Source organism: Diplotaxodon limnothrissa, linkage group LG1 (assembly GCF_057381915.1).
Source record: "Diplotaxodon limnothrissa isolate DT_005_m linkage group LG1, D_limnothrissa_male_GT1.1, whole genome shotgun sequence".
Lineage (NCBI taxonomy): Eukaryota > Metazoa > Chordata > Actinopteri > Cichliformes > Cichlidae > Diplotaxodon > Diplotaxodon limnothrissa.
Genome location: NC_140596.1, coordinates 2,413,689 through 2,436,316, shown reverse-complemented (window position 1 = coordinate 2,436,316; position 22,628 = coordinate 2,413,689).

Sequence of the window (22,628 nt, the reverse complement as noted above, 5' to 3'; positions counted from 1 at the left end):
TTTATGAAATTCACACTGATCATTTGTCCTTCAATTTAAAACAAACACAAATTTCTCAGTTTGGAAATCTGATATTTTCTGTTTTTTCAATAAACATCTGTTAGGTAAATGATGATAACCTGAGCTCAGCGCACATTTATATTCAGAAGGAGAAACACTTTCAAACCTTGGAAACTTTAACTAATAGAATTAGTTTCTGGTCAGCCTGTAACCTAGTTTTACACTAAAGTCTGGGCCTCTCTCATATAAACCAATAATAATCAGCATATAAGCATTTAAGATTATATATTTATTACCTAACAAAACGCTTGGATGGCAACAGGAGCAAAAACTGCATCACCAACCTCTCATAGGGCGCGTTGGAGCCGTGCTGTTAGTTCTGGATGGACGTGCACGTAACTGCTGAAGCCCTGCTGCTCAGCGTTTGTCAGTTTTCACCTGCAGAGGCTGCTGCTTGATCCAGATCCGCTGCTTGATGAGAGAACCTTGAGCCATGTAGGCATAATTGATCTGATCATCTCTGTGGGTTTACCGGCTATTAAAACACAAACTCGGCTGACCTCAGCTCACGCCACAGTCACGACGCTGCGTCGGTTTAGCGCCGTGATGGCAGACGCTTACATCAGTGAGTGAAGCCCAGCTCCAGCCGAGTCTGTGTGCTGCTCTCCTGTTGGGAAGGCTTCATTATAAAGACTGCAGTCCAATTACGCTGAGCCCGAGGCAGCGGCCTGTGCTGCAGGCCGGCTCAAATGAAGATAAATTGGTTGTAAAAGATTTAACCAAACACAGTGAAGACAGAACAGCAGGAAAGTACAAGTCAGTCTAGACTCGGCTCTGCAGTCCCAGCCGCTGTGACAGCGCCGAGAGCTTCCAGGCTGCCTAATAACTGTGACGCGTCTGTGCGGAAGGATGGTCTGTTTTTGCTGCTGTCACAAATATATCAAAACACAGTGAATGCAACAGTTTAAGAGTCAAAACACGGCAATTATCCACTCTGTTCCTGCAAACACACACTCAGGGAGATATTATATGGGACACGGTGCAGGTTTTAAAGGAGCAAACACAAACTTTAATTTACACACAGTATCTTTCAAAGACTGTATAAAGAGGTGGGCGTGGCCATGTCAGCCAATGGTTTGGGAAGTAACCTGATGACCAGATCCACAGTTAAGGTAACCTGTTCTGCTTCCTATTAACCAGAGTAGAGACGCTGGCCTCAGGTCAGCAAATGAAGAGTGGATGGAGATAAAATAAGATAAAAGCACAAATGATGACGTCATCAGGAGCCTGCGCGCTTCATGCCCCAAATAATAATGGAAGATGCCATAAAGTCCCTAAAACTCACTGGAAAAAACATCTAAAACAGGAAGCATACCTGTTTATCGAGCAGCTTAGAAGTCGCTGCCTGAACCATGTGAGTGTTTATGTGAGGGCGGGCACTTTAGAGAAAGTCCTGGCAGGCGATTGGATGAACCATCAGCTTGTATCACGGTTCTTTGAAGGAGACGTGAAAAGAAGAAGAGATTTGCTCCGTTTGTTCTGCATCCAGCTTCGTGCCTGAACTGTACTCACAAATCACACGTCAGCTTTGAGATTATGGTCACTTTCTTTTGATACGCGGTAGAGGAGAGCACCAGATCCATCCTCCTAACCCTGAAGCTTCAGGATCTGGAAGGGAAGCCTTGAATGAGCTGCTTTAAAACGCATTTCTTTTTTATGGCCAGCAGGGGGCTACTCCTGTTACTTTGCTCCGTGGGCTCAGCAAACTTGTTTCAGATGAGTTTATCGTTTCAATCGTGTGTTTCAAGCCTTTTTTTTTAGCTGAACGTGAAGCTTATTTAGTAAATTATGGGGGTGGGGCAGGTATGCTTATCAGTCTTGTCAGTCACAGGATGTTGGCCAGTGAGTGTGAAAAGCACAGAGTCTGTGAATCGCTGCCGTTCTGATTCAGCACTTCATTCATTTCAAAATGATTTTTAATCTCAGTAAAAATTTTCCTGGTTGCAAAGGTGGAACAGTAAATTCATTAGTAGCTCTCACCGACTGCGTTTGTTGGCAGCGTCCTGGTCAGCTCTGTTTGGGCGGCGAGCTTCACCTGAGAGCTTTACCTGTTCCTGCCTTTTGAGCCAGTGTTTGCAAAGTGCTGACTCTTCTTCTGCCCAAGCAACAGAAAAAAATCTTATTCACATTTCCTCAGAGGTGAGAAGTACAAATACTTCATTACTTCAGCAGAATATCCAGGTACCTGTACTTTACTTGACTGTGCTTACTTTGCTAAAAAAAATAAATAAATCTGTACTTTCTACTCTTTTCTCATTCATGTGGAATGCAGGCAGCAGCAAACAGAGCCATCTGTGCTTCTACAGAAGTGAAGAATATGATGCGTGCTTTTCCATCACTGCACCACCGAGGGGCAGCAGAGAGCTTCTGGTGGCTCACACTCAGCCCTGTGCCTGTTTCTTACATGCACATACATCCCATGTAAACATTCTCTACACAAGCACGTCACTTTAAATGAATCTTATAAAAAATTTGCATTTAATAGCAAAGTTAAAAAACACTGAGCTGTCAAGAGCTGGATAAGAGCTGGAAGGATGGGTTGAAATCCACTCTGACTGAAATGTAACTGAATATTTATTTAACCTTCCTGCCTTCTTGGGACCTTTTTGTGCCACTGCTATGTGTTAAATGGCTGCCATTTCCACTGTGTTCAGTGGAATATAACCAAACTTGCCACAGGATAGTTTTTACCTGTCAATGTTAATATTCCAGTGTGAATTCCTTAAATCAGCCTAAAATGGCTGAGCAGCAGAAATCCCCACACCCATCACCCTGGGGACCATTTTCTGCCCATTGACTTCCATTATAAACGCTATTTTTCAACCCCAAATTATCATCATATGATTTTATTTTTTCTTCTTTTCTTGGATGTCAATGAAGACTCAGGGCCTTGAAGTTTTAATTTTTAAATTGCAAAAAAAATGCAAAAAAAATAATGGCAGGTCAAAATGTATGTTGGTGCCAATCTTTGGTCCATCTAAAGGCCTACTTATAATGACAATCACATATTACTTCAACTGGTTTTTTGTGGAAATATTTAGTTTCATTTTTTGGTTTTTGGGGCTTATAACACAGGGCGCTCATGTAATAACACTGGGATTTGAAGGGTTAAAACAACGAAAATATAATTAAAACTTTACATGAATATTTCAGGGAGAAGTAGTTTTACAAGGTTGGCTAATTTAAAGTGGAATAAAATATGGATATATGGTCTTTTTATGGCGTGGCTGAGAATGGTCCCTAGGGTGATGGGTGTGAGTTTTTTAAAGGATGGCAGGAGGGTTAAGAGAAGTCAGCATAAAAAGCTCGTTATGCAGACAGAAGATCCCGACATATTCAAACAGACTGCATTTACTGCAGCCGCCTCGCCGTGGAGACATGAAAGAGAGCCGAGGGAGTCGGAGGCGAGCGTGGATGAACTCGCCGTGAACTCTCTCATCTTTCCACCGCCTTCTGAGCGAACGACAGAACTCAGGGAGGAGGAGGAGGTCTGAGGTGCCCACGTTTGATCTCTTTACATTGTGGCTCATTGATTCATCTCCACCGCAGAAAACATGTGGCTGTGTTTCTTATTTTGTGATCTAACAGGTGGAACATAAAAGATCAACATAAGACGCTGCTGAGATAAAGTGCGTCAGTCTCACGGGCGCGTTACAATTCAATTTTATTTATACAGCCAAATCACAACAACAGTCGCCTCAAGGTGCTTTATATTGTAAGGTCGACCCTACAATAACACATACAGAGAAAAACCCAACAATCATATGACCCTATGAGCAGCACTTTGGCGACAGTGGGAAGGAAAAACTCCCTTTTAACAGGAAGAAACCTCCGGCAGAACCAGGCTCAGGGAGGGGCGGGGCCATCCGCTGTGATTGGTTGGGGTGAGAGAAGGAAGACAGTGAGAACCTGTATAATCACACACTCATATCACAGATGAAGAGCTCAGCAGTGTCATTTCCGCTTCTTTTTCCTTCTGCTTCATATGTTTCACACATCAGATAATAGTTGATTAAATTGCATGAAGACAGTCTTTTAAAAACAATCTCAGCTCTCATTAATGACTCTTGTCTTTTTCTTCCCCTAAAATGGAGAGAATGTTGTCTCCGGGAGTTTAGCTGATTTGATTTAGAGCGGCAAGGTATGGCGGGTGTGTTCCGGTTAAAGAACACGGAGGCAGCTTCCAAGTTTAGGAGATTTATTCAGCTGTGGTCTGTAGTAACGATACATAAAGCAACTATCAGTACAGCACACATAAAACATTCAACATGCCCAGACATTATTCTAGCACAGAGATAGCACAAGGAACTGTATTCAACACTCACATCTATAACAACTTCAATAATTACACAAGATTTATAATTAGCATTAACTAGCTTAGTAGCTTACATAGCATCTTAGCGCATTAGCATAAGATAACATTAGCATAGTCACGAGGGAACAAATACACACAATAGCATCTGACATACGGAACATCATGTAAACAGAACCCACCTTCCGGCATTCACACACAGCAATAAACCAAAACCCACGAAATGCTGATGAGAGGACACAAGGAGTAATGCTGGCTATCAGCAGCTACAAGGCAGACTAGCAGCACACGGCACAGAGTGGTGCATTCAAGGAGCGTCAGCATAGATATGGTGAGTTCAATGACGTAGGACATATCAATTTCCGCAGCGCAAACACTATCTATAAACAAACCACTACACTTCAACCAAGCAAATAATGTGTAAACAGTGGGCTTTCTAACACAGCCGCCCCCGACTGTCTGCACAGACAGTCGAATCCAAGGTAGAAAGCCACTCAGGTACGTGGATCCTTATCATCTTCAAGCATAGGGAGTGAGACCAAGCGGGCTACCGGTCGAATATACGTTCGATCTTCGACCTTAACGGCAGCAGTCCGGATGCGTCCATCAGCTCCAGGGTAAGTAGTCGCTACCTTACCAACAGGCCATAAAGCTCTTGGGAGCTGAGGATCAACTATGAGCACCACTTGGTCCGGTTTGAGGCACTCCGAATCCTTCTGCCACTTCTGTCTCTCTTGCAAGTTAGGCAGGTAGTGACGGATGAATCGGGACCAGAAATGGTCGACAAGAACTTGACTATGTCTCCATCTCCGACTCCCAATAAGGTTACTGGGATCGTAAACCACTTGAGGGAGTGATGCATCATAGCGTCCCATCAGCAGGATGTTAGGTGTGATGGGGTCTGGATCTGCTATGTCTGATGAGACGTAGCCGAGAGGCTTAGCATTTACGATGCCTTCCACTTCCACAAAGACCGTACGAAGCACAGTTTCAGGGACCGTCTGCTCCTTGAGTACGACCTTAAGAGCGGTTTTTACGGACCTGACCTCTCTCTCCCAGGCACCACCGAAGTGAGGAGCACTGGGATGGTTGAAACGGAAAGCAATCTGCTGCTCTGCCAAACGCTCCCTCAACTGAGGCGCCATGGTCTCAAAGGCCTCATGGAGCTCTCGGGCTCCACCGACAAAATTTGTCCCATTGTCACACAGGAGCTCAAAGGGTTTGCCTCTTCTGGCAATAAAGCGCCTTAACGACAAGAGAAAGGAGTCAGTGTCAAGGCTCTCGAGGAGGTCTAGATGCACACAGCGGGTCGTCATGCATTTGAAGACTATGCCCCAACGCTTCTCTGTTCGACGTCCAATTTTCACGGTAAAGGGTCCAAAACAATCGACTCCAGTCGAGTAAAAGGGTGGTTTATACAGACGCAGACGAGCTGGTGGCAGATCTGCCATCTTTGGGATGGATGGATTGGCACGCCAAGCCTGACACTGCCTGCAGTCCCTCTGATACCGTCTGACTGCTTCCCTCCCCCGGAGGATCCAGAACCGGCGACGTAGTTCAGCCAACACTCTTTCTGGTCCAGGATGAAGGAGGGTCTCATCAAAATCTTGGATGATGAGCTTAGTCAGAGGATGTTTTGGGTCCAGTATGATCGGGTGGATCGTGTCTAGCTCCAGCTGCTCAACTCTTCGTAACCTTCCACCAACTCTGATGAGTTCCGTATCCTTATCATATTCGGGTGATAAGGAGTTCAAACGGCTGTTGGTTGGCAATGGTCTGCCAGACCTGAGTGCATTGGCCTCATCTGGGAATGACTCTGACTGGGCCTTCATCAGGAGGAGTTTCTCAGCTTTGATGTAATCATCTGCTTCACTGTGCGAGCTTGAATTTGGGTCAGCCGCCCCATGTAGGGACCGCGCTGTTGTCTTCATGAGATCCTTCCAGGTAGAGAACATGCTGATTTCAGGAAGTTGAGGGCAGGAGTTAACCCTAACCTGTCCACAGAAATATGATTTCTTCAGCTCACCATCCTCTGGCTCTGGATATACTGGTGGGCTGGTCGGCCAATGTTCCTCGGATTGACGTAAAAACTCAGGGCCTTGGTGCCACCAGTGTGGTCGTGACAGCTCCTTTAAGGTCTTGCCCCGGGTAATGTCATCGGCAGGGTTATTCGCGCTATCCACATATCTCCAGGTACTCCCATCTGTAAGACTCTGGATCTCTGCCACCCGCGTGCCCACAAAAACTTTATAGCTGCAAGATTCTGACTTGATCCAGTGGAGGACGGTAGTAGAGTCCGACCAGAGAACAACCTTCCGAATGGGCAGCGTGAGCTCAGCTTGAAGGAGACCAGCTGGTTGTGCACCAGTGAGAGCGGCACTTAGCTCCAACCGTGGCATGGACAACTGTTTCTTTGGGGCCACTCGGGATCTAGCCATTACAAAGGCAACATAGACTTCCTTCTGAGCAGTTTCTGTCCGTAGGTAAGCGACAGACCCATACGCTCTCTCGGAAGCGTCGCAAAAGATGTGGAGATCTCTGCTCGAGGCAGATGAATCAGCAGACGCTGGTGCATAACATCTGGGGATTTCCATTTGGATAAGATCAGGAATCTCCTTTTCCCAGGCAAGCCATCTGTCACGAAGGCTAGGTGGCTGGATCGGGTCGTCCCAGCCGAGCTGGTCCTTCCAAAGATCCTGTATCAGAATCTTGGCCCGTGTGGTGAACGGTACTATATAACCTAGCGGATCATACTGACACGCAAGTTTTTTGTAGACGTTCCTCAGTATGGGTTCAGTTCTCTCCCCCAGTCAATGTCTGTATTTGAAGGAGTCACGAAGGCAATCCCATGTCAATCCCAGAGTTGGCTCCCAAAGGTCCGTGCTAGACTGAGAGAGCCATAGGTCACTGCTCTCAGATCTGACATTGGATGGAAGATGTTCAATGACAGCAGGGATGTTGCTGGCCCATTGACGTATCTCAAAGCCCCCGGTGTGGAGCAGCTGGCGCAGACTGTCGACTAGGGCCTTAGCCTCCTCTTGGGAGTGGGTGCTGCGGAGACAGTTATCCACGTAGAACGACTGCTCTACACAATCGACGAGGTCATGATTGGACCTACAAGTGTCCCGGACGTGCTGCTGCAGTGCATAGATGGCGCAGCAAGGACTGCATGTAGTGCCAAATGGTAGCACTTGCCATTCATAGATCTTCGGCTCTTCATTCCTCTTCATGTCCCGCCAGAGGAAGCGCAGCACTGGTTTGTCTGCTGGCAACAGGCGTATCTGGTGGAACATACCTTTGATGTCGCCACTCACAGCAACTGGATACTGTCGAAACCGAAGAAGAACTCCTAGCAAAGATGGACCTAGGGCAGGTCCAGGGAGGAGAATAGAGTTGAGGGACTTCCCTTCGCACTGGAAAGAGCAGTTAAAGACGATCCTGTCCTTGTTATTGTGTCGCACCATGTGGTGAGGTATGAACCAGGATTCTGCAGTGGTTCTAGCTATCTCATGTGGCACCACAGCTACATAGCCCAACTTCTCTAGTTTCTGAATCTCCTGACAATACACTTCGGCACGTTGTGGGTCTTTGACAAGTCTCCTCTCTGTACTGCGCAGACTTGGCAAGACTGCTTCCATAGGAGCTTGAAGCGTGGCGGAGTTGGCGCGACGAAGCAGTGGTGTGGCATACCTCTGTGTCCCATCGACAGTGACCCTGATAGTGGATGTCTGGAGTAGGTTCAGAGCTTGCTGATCTTGCTTTGATCGGGTTACCTGCTTCTCGCTCACATAAGGGAGCGTATCAATCTGCCAGAGACGCTCAACATTCCTGAAAAGCTCACTGGTTGGCACAACAGTTGTTGTGAACAGGCACTGCTGCTCAGTTGCAGGAGTCTGGTCGATACTGATGGGACCTTGGAGCGACCAACCAAGCTTGGTATGGACAGCGATGGGTCCCCCTGTTGGGCCCAGATGAACTGGTTGTGTAGGGGCCAGGAGATGAGGCATGTCAGAGCCGATAAGCAGCAGAGGTTGAACATGGTCTACCAAAGGCAGAGGTAAGTCACGCAGGTGTTTATAGCGGCGTTGGAGAATCCTCACCGGATAGGAATGTTCTGAGAGACCAAGGGCATCGGCGGTGAATGCCTTTTGTATATGATACTTCTCCCCAGGTTTGTAGGGGGAAGACACTTGGAAGGAGACTGAGGCGCCACGAAGCTGCACTACCTCTTGGTGGACAGTCCGCAGGGTAAGCGTCTCGGGCTCTGGGGTGAGTTTTAAGCGTCGAACAGCTTGTGGTAAAATGATGCTTCGTTCTGAGCCATCATCAAGTATTGCATGAGTCTCCAGTGTTTGGTCCCTGTTGTACAGCAAGACCTTTACAACCTTCAGCATCACCTTGGGGGAACGGTTCGGCCTATCCAAGTACACTGTTGTAGTCGGAGCAGTCATCATGAGCACACTCTTCTGGATCTGCTGGACAGCATCATGCAGTACAGTCAGGTGTTGTTCTCTGCAGGTATTACAAGGTCGTTTGAGGGTGCAAACCTCCGGCTGGTGAGTTCTTCCACATTTCCAGCACCGCTGTTCATCAGTTAACCACCTCACCATCTGGTCGGTGGTCAGTTTCTTAAACTCTACACAAGCGTTCAGGAAATGCTCCTTATTCTCGCAGCGCGGACAGTATGGTTTTGGTCTGGATGAGGTCTTTGGTCGGAAAGAACTCCCTTCTGCGCTGGGGGTTTCCTGGGAAGTCAGGAAGAAGGCTGTAGATTTCTCCTTTGGTTTATTGGGAAGACGCTGGTCTTTCTTTGTCAGCTTATAAGCTTCAGGACTATAGAGTGAAGCAGCTCTACCTGCGATGCGCTTCGCTTGGGATTTCATCTGCAGCCAGGAACTCAGATCAGGCAGGGTATAGGTTTGGTCAGTACCTGTCCGAAGAATGCCTTGGTTCAGGCAATGCTCTACAAACCCATCGCGATAACTGGGTGGCATCTTACTCAGTAGTCGGTCGACATGAGACCCACATCTTAGCTCAAAGCCGTTCTGGCCCTCCAGTGTCCTAAGCATCCCTACTAGAGATTGGATAGACAAGGCAAATGCATCAAAGGCTTCTGCGTCGCCGAATTTGATAGCTGGAGCATTCAGAATTATGCCCAATTCGCTTTGGACGAGCTGACGGGGTTGCCCATACTTGTCCTGCAGGGCGTGCATGGCTGTGGTGTACGGCGTTGGGTCGTGCATGTATGCCTTAGCTAGCTGGATTGCACTAGGTAGCCGTAGGTGCCCAAGCAGCACTTGATATTTATACTGCTCATTCAGGTGTGGATGACTGTTCAACAGGTTGTCAAGGGCCATTTTCAATAAGGCAAAGTCACTTTCACGGCCACTCTCAAAGGAGGGAATCATAGGTTTGGGAATGCCATGACCTGTGGCGAGGAAAGGGTAGGCATTAGCTGTCGGTAGTTGATGTAGCTCGGACTTAGTCCGGGTGGGAGTGCAAGATAACTCTGCTTTGGCAGGGTTAGTGCAGGCTGCACGAGCGTACTGCGATGGCTGAACTGAGAATAGAGTAGATGCCTGGTAAGAGATATCAGGTGCAAAGGTAGTAGACCGAGGTCCAGCTGGAACAGTTGGGTGCAGCACTTGGGGCATGCATTGAGAATGCAATGGATGCGAGGCCATGGTTACTGGAGGTGGAGCTACCACAGGCGCTGGAGGCTGAGCCACAGTAAGTGTTGAGGGTGGAGCGATTAGCGGTACAGGAGGATGACCCACGGGACCGACTGAAGGTAGAGCTGCATGGGTGCTCGAATTACTATTCTCCGATGGGCATGATGAGACTCTGGAACCACTGGGTTCTTGTGCCTTCTCTTTAAGGAGAGAAGTAACCATCTTGGCTATCTCCAACTCGTTTACCCTCTTCTTTAGCTGTTGTCGCCTCTCCAGCTGTCTGCTCAATGACTCTTGGGTTCTAATGGCTTCTTCCTGTAGCTGCTGGGCCTCTCTGGCTTGAGCTTGAAGTCGTTGACACTCATATTCGACTTGTTGATCCTCTTCTAGGTGCTGTTGGAATTCCTCAAGTTCCATCTGCTTCACTCGCTCTTCGAGCTGGGCTGTTTCCAGGTCTGATAATGCGTGGGAAGGGAATCTGCCTATCGACGAGCGTGATGCTCTTGTGGATCTGGAGCTGGAGCTCCTCTGGGATGAGCGTGTTTTACCACTATGTGAACACTGAGAAGCAGTAGCAGGTTGCCTGGTTTGAGTTTGTCCCTCAAGAGGGAGTGTTGAAACCTCATAATCGGTCAGGTAAGTAGGTGGCCGTCGCTCTCTCTGCGAAACACGTGGGGGTGCTGAGTCAGCCTGGACATCTGTCTGTTCCATACCTTAATCAGTACTCTAATCCGGCTCGAAGGACCATAAAATGGAGAGAATGTTGTCTCCGGGAGTTTAGCTGATTTGATTTAGAGCGGCAAGGTATGGCGGGTGTGTTCCGGTTAAAGAACACGGAGGCAGCTTCCAAGTTTAGGAGATTTATTCAGCTGTGGTCTGTAGTAACGATACATAAAGCAACTATCAGTACAGCACACATAAAACATTCAACATGCCCAGACATTATTCTAGCACAGAGATAGCACAAGGAACTGTATTCAACACTCACATCTATAACAACTTCAATAATTACACAAGATTTATAATTAGCATTAACTAGCTTAGTAGCTTACATAGCATCTTAGCGCATTAGCATAAGATAACATTAGCATAGTCACGAGGGAACAAATACACACAATAGCATCTGACATACGGAACATCATGTAAACAGAACCCACCTTCCGGCATTCACACACAGCAATAAACCAAAACCCACGAAATGCTGATGAGAGGACACAAGGAGCAATGCTGGCTATCAGCAGCTACAAGGCAGACTAGCAGCACACGGCACAGAGTGGTGCATTCAAGGAGCGTCAGCATAGATATGGTGAGTTCAATGACGTAGGACATATCAATTTCCGCAGCGCAAACACTATCTATAAACAAACCACTACACTTCAACCAAGCAAATAATGTGTAAACAGTGGGCTTTCTAACATCCCCACTGTCGACAAGTGCTGTTCAACAGGGAATCGATGGCTTGATATCAGGTCTTGACCTTAGTAGTAAAAGATCTGAGAAGATCTGATTATGATTTGGCTCTGAATGAATAAAACTGGACTAAGCTTGGCATGGACAGAGTTTTAAAGTGCTTGAGGGAAATCAGCTTTTAGCTTTCCTATTCGTGAAAAAGAATAACAGTGCTTTGCATTTATTATGAGCTCTTATTTGCTTTTTTTAAAACATAAAAAATACAAATGTTGATAATATAATGTGACTTGAAATTCCTCACCAGTTAAAAAGGCAAAGCTGTTAAAAGCACCTCTGTTTTGTTCCAGGTACATGTAAAGTATCTGTATCTAAACTTCTAAAGAAAGCCGTGGTAAATATTTGGGAGCCTCTGTAAACCTAGCTAACTCGCTACGTGCTTGTCTTCCTGCCACCTAACAGACAGTCAAACATATGGAGGAAGGAAGGCTTACCCCGTCTCTGTGTTTCTGTCTGTCATGCAGTCTGATCACAGAGCAGAAGGAGAGCGGCAGCCAACTGTAATGTGGATTAAGGTCCTGAAAGAGTGTGTGCCACTCGCCAAGGCCCCGCTGTTCCAGCATGACGAGCTTAAAGTCAAAGCCCTGCAGCCAAACTATATCTGTTTGAGCAGAAGGTTCATCCTTTCAAACCTCCCATCTTCCTAAATTAGGGTGATGAGTGAGGTGCCGGCTCAGCGATTAATGCCACCTAATCTCATTAAACACCTTAAAGCCAACAGTGAATATTATCAATTCCCACCACATTTGTGTTTCTTTTTCTTTTCCGTGTATGTAGCAGGATCTGATGAAAGGGAAGGGAAGCTTTTGTTTTCAGCTCACCCACAGAAACACAATCCTCTTGCAGCACTGTTGATATCTTTTTTCCCCAAATAGCCAGAAAAGTCAGCTCATAATGCGTCGCATTATTCTGCAGCTCAGAATCCCCAAATATACACTCTGCTTTATTCTGCAAAACACTCGATGCAGTTTTGTGATTGCAGTATTGGCAGAACGCTATAAGTCTTCTGCTGCTGGTGTGACTGTTACACCAGCGTTTGCTGTAACAGACACATCAAGCGCCTTGTTGTGTCAAGGTTCCTGCGCACTTTTGCGTCATTCTTCAGGACCAATAAAAAGAAGCCAAGACCTGCAATTCCTCTGACGGCCAGCAGAGGCAGCAGTGAGTCAGTCCCCACAAAATAAACATGTTTACAGACTGATATCCAAACTCATTGGCCTGTGTAGATAATTACCTGCTTCATAGCCCCTGTACAGGGGGAAGATAGCTCACGTGGTTTTTATAATTAACCTGGATTAAAATTTGGATTATTAGTGGGTGTGGCCTCTGTGACTGACAGGTGACTGACAGGTGAAGCCCTGAGCTGGACCTCTGCACCGTGTTTGTGCTGTTGGAGCTTTTTGGAGCATTTTTAATGACATCATGTGACCAATAATATGGCTGCCGTGGGTTCACTGTACTAACAGGCTGTCCAAGAAGGCGGAGCTCCAGTTCTGGTGCTTTTTTTTTTTTTTGTCTGTCCCGTTTGGCTCTTTTGCCATCAGAATTATTGTCTAAAGGCAAAGTTCTGGTTCTGGTGCTTTACCTGGATCTTTGTTACAGAGTAGCTGCTTATAAAACTATTACACGGTAAAATAAAACATCTTTCCTTTTTTCCTAACACACTGCTGCTAAATCTAATATCTTCATGGCTGCTGACGTTGGACGATAACGATTTCTTTCTGGAGTGTTCTTGTGTGTTTTCAGACACATGCAGCACTCGAGTGACCCCCCCAGCAGTGACCCCGCCCCCTCCTGCCCTCATGTGCATTCTGCTTCTCCTTCAAAGCTCTTAAAGCCCGTCCGTCCTCCCTCTCCTCCTGATCCTCTCCGCTCTTAGTCAGACACTTGACCCTGTTACCCACATCAGGATAATCATGCACATCAGTCATCAGTCTCTGTTATTCTTCACTCCCTCCCGCCGCCCCCCCCCGCCCCACCTGATGACGATGAGTCTTCAACACACAAACATAAAAAGGCATAAAGAATCCCATGTGTTTGAATGGGACTCCCCGGTGATTTTACTAATTTGAACCATTTGCTGATAGTCTCTGATTGTTGTGTGTGTGTGTGTGTGTGTGTGTGTGTGTGTGTGTGTGTGTGTGTGTGTGTGTGTGTGTGTCAAATCAAATCAAATCAAATCACTTTTTATTGTCACATCACATGTGCAGGCACACTGGCACAGCACATGCGAGTGAAATTCTTGTGTGCGAGCCCCACAAGCAACAGAGATGTGCAAACACAACAACACAAACGAGCAAAATACAAGAATGGCCAACCTGAAACTAATAAATATATGTACAATATATATGTGTGTGTGTGTGTGTGTGTGTGTGTGTGTGTGTGTGTGTGTGTGTGTGTGTGTGTGTGTGTGTGTGTGTGTGTGTGTGTGTGTGTGTTATCTAGCAGTGTACAATTAGTTTATAACAGCTGCCAAAGAAAAGTTGGGCAGCACATTGCTCATCATGCATCCTGTGATTCTGGCCAAAATTAGAAGCGGCTGTCGAGTATATTCCTGCATATTCAGGAAAAATTAATTAGCAGATGCTGGACGAACGAACAGCAACTTTAACCAAAGTCATAAATCTGCACGGTGAAATAATGATCCTGATACAGCATTAATTAAAGGAAGAATTCATCAGTTTTATGCATAAACGATTTACCAGTCTGGGTCTGTAATTCCACAGCCTGTTTCTGCAGGGGAACTGTGCCTGATCTAAAGTCGTTTTGATTTCAGCCATTCTTTGCAGTATTTACTGACCACAATTTATGTTTGTGTGTCAGCTACTCAACAAGGGACAGCTTCAGGTCTCAGAAAAACCTTTAAAGATGCTGACTGAAAAGAGAAGTGAAGAAAAAAGGCGTGGCGCTCATAAACTCCTGGATGGACATCAGTGGAAGAAGGCCGTAATGCCAGAGATGGCGATCGTCCCGATCTTTTTGTACAGATTCACAGCAGTTTGAGCTGCGGCGGGTATATCCGTTCATCATCGCACAAAACGTTCTTACCGGATCTGTAACTTGAAGCAGCATCACGCTTGTTCAGGGCTGTGTTGGGAGCAATATTTTGATATATTTATGCACAGCTGGGACGGGCTCCAGCTCCCCCCGTGACCCTGAATTAGATAAGTGGAAAAAATGTCTCCTTTTTCCTTTCAGGGCAAAAGCTGGAACACTCTAGTCTATAGATGAGAAATGAGGTTTCACAGTTGATGATAATTAATAATAAACTCTTTTTGAGGTGACGTCCACGAGCAGCATTTGTGGAGTCGAGCCTTTTTGCACTCATTAGTCTCCGCCCTCTTCCTGTGCAGGACAAAGGTGTCTGATTGTAGATCCGGCGGTTTCTGTTCAATGCTGCTGGTTCTGCCCAAGGTTTCTTCCTTTTCAAAGGGAGTTTTTCCTCCCCACTGTTGCCAGCGCTCCTCACAGGGGGTTATAACATAAAACATTTATAATAAAGCACACTGAAGCCACTGTTGTTGTGATTCAGTGCCCTATAAATAAAATTGAACTCATGCTTCCTGCCAAAGTAAGTAGTCCCTGTTGTAAATGTTCATGATGTTAGAAATGAACTCAGGATAATGGAGACTCGTCATGCGTCACTCACAGGGTGACCACATCCCAACAAAGCAAATGTGGGACAGACTGGGACACGGCAACACTGCTGAGAGGCATCATGTCCTCTGTGTTTGATGTGTTCTCATTCTGGTCTGATTTCAGTTAAATGTAGGCGATTATGTGGGTTTCATGCCAGAGGTGAAAGGCCCTGATTGGTGGAATATCACCAGGAAAGATTCATTGTGTTCATGGATTCTGTTGTATTCCTCAAAGAGAGCCTGTGTGCGAGTGTGTGTTGGCGTTTTTACACCTCGCAGTGAAAATGAAGCTATTTTTATTTTATTTTGAAAAGGGACGCTAATTCAATAATAAACATACTATAGCTTGTGCACGTTACCACACTGTCCCATAGCACATACAAGCCACATATATATTTTAAATTCGATTGCTAATAAATACATCAAGGACAAAAAAGGCTGACGTTTTGTCGTACGGTCTCATCCACGCCTGTGCTCTCTTTTGTTTCACTCATATTTCAGCTGCCCGTCTGCCCAGTAACCGTTTTGGGGTTTCATATCTTTTTTTGAGCCATTTCTGGCAATATTAGCAATTTTTATTTTGATTATTATGACACACACATGCTGTGTACTGTGTCACTTCACACCACCCTGATTCTAACAGCAAAGACAAAAACTGTATTTCTCAAAATAGCAGGTGATAGTCTGTGTGCTGATTTCCATCATATCCAACAAAATCTACAAAGATTGTGACTTTTGGTGATTTATAACTTTCCCTGATGATTATGGTGTTAGACAGACAGTGCGCTTCTTATGGCTGTGATAGGAAAGCTTCCCCTCATGTGCACTGGGTTAAACTCAGTCCTGCAAAACCAGTGAAAATGTTAGAAATCAGGAGGAACAACGCTGTGTCCACATAAAGACGGACATGCGGTCACCCTGTCGTGGCTGATGAATGTCTGAGTTGGACTTTAAAATTTGATCAATGAATGTTTTTATTTGGGTGAAGAAGAATCGGTTGTATGGAGTGTAAGAAGCAGCAGTAATGTAAATTAAAAACAAGAGGATACATTATTACGTGCAGTGCGTACTCTCTGCTTGAGCAGGTGGGTGTGGCAGGTTTGTGTGCAGGCCTGTGGTCATGATAATGTGTTTATGGTTGTTATTAGTGTTGTGAACCACTTGTCTTCACCACTAGGGGGGGCTGTAACACTGGCTGCCGCCCTGTTATGAAACCTTTGTGTTCCTCTTTGTCTGACTGCAGCACTGCTGCAATGAAGACAGACAGGGGTGGGGACCCTCTCCCACTCTCACTGCTCTGTGTCTTCTGTGTGTGTGTGTGTGTGTGTGTGTGTGTGTGTGTGTGTGTGTGTGTGTGTGTGTGTGTTTTGTCTTACTGCAGCAGTCCTGTGCTGTAGACTTCTCTGGGGCGGGGTCTCTCTTCCTCTCTGTTTTCTCTCACTTCACTTCTGTTATTATCATGACGTTTATTGACTTGATGGGAAACTGCATGTGTTGCAGGACATGGACTCCTCTAAACACACACACACACACACACACACACACACACACACACACACACACACTGCGGTGCATAGATGTAAAATCATGAATGAAAGACGGACGTGCTCAGAGGCTCTGAAATGCATTCGCAGGATCATCTGAGTCCAACTCTGAGCAGCGTTCTTATTATTTATGTCATGTCTGGCTCGTCCGATTGCTCTCTGGCAGCGAGATTAAACAGATATCTGATGCTGATCATGAATGAGAGACACACACAGACTCACAGTCACAGGAATGAAGCACACACCCCAGAGAGGAGGAACAAAGCCAGACAGGTGGGGTTCAAACACGCAGGACTTGAGTCCTTATCAGAAATGCCGGCAAGGCTGAGTACGGCAGCATTTCCTCCCCCGGCGGCGTTTATTCAGATCATCCTGACGGCGCTCTCCTCCGTCTTCGCTCTGACCTCCTTAAACCTCCTGCTCTTCTTGGCTGTACCATGCATGTATCTGCGATGTACAGTGCAGCACTGACTACACAGAGCCATCCACACGCTGAAGCAGAGAGCTGACGGAGGAAGAGGTGGAGGAAGACGGAACAGTGTAGGTAAACACTGCAGCACCCCAGGGCCCGCTCTGTCAGGGCGGGTTAGAGAGCAGATCTATTAGCAGGAGCTGATTCGACAGCTCTGCTAATTGCTGCTCATTATCTTCCTACATTCGCTACAGTAACTTCAGTGGTGCAGAGACTGGATCCTTTAGCCCACATAGGATGGGGGGAACGGGTAAAGGTGCCCGTGGGAGCGCCTGGAATGAGAGGGAGAAGGTGATAGTCTGGTTATTGACTGCCAGCTAACCCCACCAGAAATACTGCCTGTCTGGTTGTTGATGGTTGGCTAACATGATTAGCTAAAAGGGAGCTTGCGAAACTAAATCCTCCCAACAACAAAGGAAAATCAGGGTGCAGAAAAGGTGGGAACGATATTTTATTTTTGCATTGTCATCCTTTGTTACCACTTTGCACAGCCTCCTTCTCCAGCTCTTCCACGGTACACCAGTGTCCCGGCTCTGCTTGAAGGGAATCGTGCATAACAATAATAATAATGATAATAATAATAATAATAATAATAGTAATTTCTGGCCCCTATAAGTTGCTCCAAAATGAGATGAAAGCTCTTGGATTCAGTTCAGAAGACTGGAGATTATTTAAAGTTGAACTCTTTTCTCTGATACCCATCAGTGAGACACGGTTGGACTACTTTGGTCAAACCACTTCCTACATTTCCTCCGTTTGCTGAGGCGAAGCTTAGCAGACAGTTAGCAGCAGCAGCCACCTCCAGTCAAAGAGGCCACGCCCCTAACAATGCTTATTTAATTTAGACCTATACAATTACAATTTAATACAATTTAAACAGGTGAGTTATAAAAACATTTTCCCCTGCACAGTTTGTATTATGGTGAAACTATCTAGAGACCAAACAGTTTGTGTATCAGGCCGTAAACATGTTTACTTCAGCTGTAAAGCTTCAACATGGGAGCCTGTGGGGGCTGACTCACTGCTGCCTCTGCTGGGCATCAGAGGAACTGCAGCTTGTAACTCTTTAGCTTGAGCTGTTTTAAATTTGTTTAATACACAAACTCTTCTTACAAACAACTTTTCAGCATCGAGCCCACAGGAAGCTCTGTGAATATGGCGTCTGTGCTCCACGAGCACGTTCTCTGTCACAAAGTCAAAGTGACAAAGACGTAGATTAGCAGGTAGAAAAACACCAACAAACAGGAGGTGACTCAAAGCAGAATCCGATCAACGCGCTCGACTCTGTAACGTGCTGGTAGGGCGGGCCTCCTCCCGAGCTTCAGCTGTCCGGCTTGTTTGTCGTAGCTGACGTGAATTTGCTTAATTGGAAACTAGAAGCCTGTTGAAGATGTAAAAGGCGCAATAACAGCTGGACGTCTTAATTACTCAGCATTGATTAAACATCAGCATCACAGAGTCTGTCTCTGTCGCTCTCACTGGATGAACAGCAGGCAGAACAAAGCACTTCATCTGAGTGGATTTCATTATTCAAAAGTTATTGACATTTCATTAATTGGAAACTGGTCATTAAACAGCTGAGTTACTCGATCAACTCATTAAGGTAAACTTTCAGCAGCAGGTAATTCATTTTAAATATAAGGAGTAGTTTGGTGAACTGACATTTACTCAATCTGATAAATAAAGTGAACACAAAATAAACCACCCAGCAGTAAATTACATTTTCAAACTCTGTTTAATGTGATGGAGTTACTTGTAGTGCAACACAGTCGTCTGCAGTTGGTACGTGTGTACTGACTGTAAAAGAAAAAAGGACTTTACTTATCCCAGAAGATCAATAAAAATATTAACAACACGCTAAAAAAAGTAAAAGAACTTCATCAAATTAAAAATGTGACAATTTATCTGACAAAAAGCATAAAAAAGATGTAAACGTTTGAATATAACACAATAAACATCAAAAATAATTTAATAAAGAAAAATAAAAACTGAATCAAAAGTAGTTTTAACCTCCTAAGACCCGAACTCTTCCACGGCAGCAGTTTTGATTTCTCTTTGATATTTGGGCTGATTGGGACCCAATGAATGTAAAAACAAAGAATGACCAGATTTTTTTTTTACCTGATTTTTGTTTCTTAGAAAAAAATGAGAGCCACATATGAGGATATTTGTTTAAAATTTCGATAGAATGTAGAGCAAAATTGAGTATTTTGGTCTAAATAACCCAAAATGTGATGTCCACATATGTGGAGGTTAAATGCTGGCAGATTCTCTGAAGCTCTAAAACTCTGTGATGTTTCTACTGTACCTGGCTTCTATGGGCTGAAATAATAAAGCAGATTCTACTACAGCTCCTGTGTTCAGCCACACCACTGAACAGGCGAAGTCAGTCACATTATGTCATCACGGTGCTGCCTGCCGGGCAGCGAGAGAACAGTCGGTACTTAAAGCTGAGGCTCTGACTGGTCCGAACATCTGCAGTACAGCCAGACGTGGGGGGTCCTACTGGCATGTGGCGTTTGCAGTGACCAAAAGAGCTTCTGGGTCAACCAGTGACCCGGCGACATGGACACGACCGACTTATCTGATCCTGTGGGTGGACTCACGTAGAGCAAACCTGCAGGCTCATGGTCACACAGAGCATCGGTGTTTGCTGTGTTTGCAGCTGCACGCTGCTCAGAGAGCCCATGCTAGCCCCCGCCTACCTCGGAAAACTAGCCGCCTAGCCAAGGCTCTACATAAGGCTCTGACCAATCGAAGAAGGCAACGTGGTCGGATGAAACTTGTTTCCTATATTTTTTACGGACAGGTCTTTCTGCGTTGTTTTCCTGGGGTACAAACAGCAGCACGATGCACTAGAGGAAGAAGATGAGCCAAGGGGGGTTTGGTAAGCTTCATTCCTTTTAAGACCTCCCTCTCTATGACAGCGTGTCAAACACGCTTCACGCAGTCACTTCTGCACGTCTGGCACATATTTCCTGATCATTGCAACACTTTCTTTAACAGATATTGTTTCTTAAACCTTTGCAACAATCTCAGTGTCATAAATTATGTGATTTACTTCAAAGCCGTGTGATGAAACCACACGCGGTCAGCCGATTCTGCTCCCTGCTGGATCGAGCTCATCACTGCAGCTTAGACTGAAATCTTTGACCTGTCTACACGTCGACTACAGAATGGACTATTCATGGGCCCGTCCGCCTCAGGCTAGCTTTATGTAAGCGTGTCCTCCCCACACCATCCACAGTAACACAAACCAGTCTTTGTGCTCTGCATCCTGTAGTCCCGACACAGCAAATTAAAACCTGAATACACACACACACACACACACAGAAACAGCAACATGGGCTGGATGTTGGTAAATTATCAGGAACGGCACCCTGTCTTTAACTTTGAAAGCAGATCCCGGTCTGACCTGCATTCCAGCCGCAGTCAGAACAGTGAACTCATGCAGGGGCTGCGGTGGGAGTGGAGGGGTCTGGGCTTGATCTAAGACACAGGAACCGCAAGCCGGGAGAGCCAGCACGGCAGGGTTTGGCACCGGCTAACTAGGTGGCCTCCTGGGGCATCACTCGCTTGAAAAGGGAGAAGAAAGATTTTGTCATTGCTCTGGATATCCTGTGAAGTTACAGTGGTGTCCACAGAGCCTAATTCACCCACAGTTTCACGTAACCACTCTGTGATTACTCAGTGTGCACTTTTGTTTTGACAAATATTACAGCTTCATCGTCTCTTGCTGGTTAGTAGAGCGCCTGCTCAGGTCACTCTGGGTTTGTTTGGCCTGAATTTTGAGCACAGAGAACCATTAACACCGACATCTGTGGATGAACACAAACTACGATGGCAGCGTCATTTTGAGTGACATCTTCCTGAGCTGCTGTTAAATGACAGCAAACATGCATTTACCTGTAAGAAGCCCACCTCTAAGAGTCAGAATAAAATATCTGATTTCTATCTAGGAAACGAGCATTATCCATGAATGTGGTATTAATTGAATCACACTGAGTTTTCCCACAGGTGTGGGCCTGCTGATGTAAAGCATTTTCACTGCGGTGTCATAAAACCAAGCCAAGTGTCGTCCTCGGTCATTTAACCATCGCCGAAGCCCAGACAGGCGTCTGTGTGTGTGCCGGGTCTCTCTGTGCTCCACTTCCTGTTACCTGACTCGTCATGGTTTACCCTCACACCTGAGTCCATGCTGGTGCGTTCGGATCCTTTGCGTCTGCGTTTAAGTACATGATGTGGGCGGAACCTTTCCTGCTGCTCCTTTATATCTAAATGTCTCCACAGCAGAGGAAAGAAAACGTGTTTGTCACAGAGTTTTAGTAGCTTCATTAACAGTTCATGAACGTTTCTGTAACGTGCAGCAGAAAAACACACCGGATGGTTTCGGTAAGCTGGCTTCAAACGAGACCAGGAACCTGTACTGTGACGCAGGTGAGCAAAATTAAAACATAATTCAAAGCGTTCAGTAAATTTGAATAAGGTCAGTGAGTTCAATCAGCACATTAAAGCTCAGAGAGCGACGCTGTTGTTTTAAAGTCACTGGCAGCCGACGGGGAATAAAATCTGGAGTGAAATTGCTCTTAATAATAAACGTCTCTGTCCTTGTTTTGAAGCCTCAGGTGGAGTTTCTGGACCGGCTGCTTCCTCCTGCTCCGCCTGTTTGCAAACACCTGTTTGTGCTTACCCAGTTGTCTCGTTAGCTGCTCTCAGCCTGTTCACCTGTTGCTCGTAGAAACCTCCAGTGCTGCTCACCAGTCAAAGGAACGCCTTACCTGCTCATCCGCCCACCTGCTCCACCAATTTTCCAATAAACCTGTGTTTGTGTTTAAACCTCCATGATGACCAGAGTGCGTGTGATGTGTGGAAAAAGTGTCACGGACTACGTTTCACGTTTCTACCAAAACGTCGCTGCGCCCGCCTGTTAGCGCCGCTAACGACCCGCCTGTTGTGTTTTGTTCCTGTGACGATGAAGCAAACGCTGATGATAAACACGTCTTTTCCGCTGCGAGCTCTGCACGAGTAAATAACTTAAAGAACTGAAAGTGAAGTCAAAGCCCTCGTTTACGAGTGCTCAGCTGTCTGCCTGGTCCAGATATTTCATCAAATGCTTGGCAGACCTCTCCAGCAGTATCAGGAGACCACTGCAAGGAAGAACACTCTTGAAACAAATTGCATTAGCTTGCAAACTTGTGATTATTTGACTGCTTTGGTGAGTACTTGTATTAATATGAATTGAAACTCCATTTTTAGACGGGATATTACTCGAGCGACTCGATCTTTGGCCTGTGCTGAGGACACCCAGGTGTTCTCGCTGCTTATTCAGCTTCACCGTGCAGCCAGCGGAGGCGTCCCAGTGGATATGTAAAGAGTGACAGATCGCTTTATTGATGGTCTTCACGTGCTGCTGTCTCGTCTGCTGGTTAATGAGGCTGGCAGAGCCCCCACCTGACAGCGCTG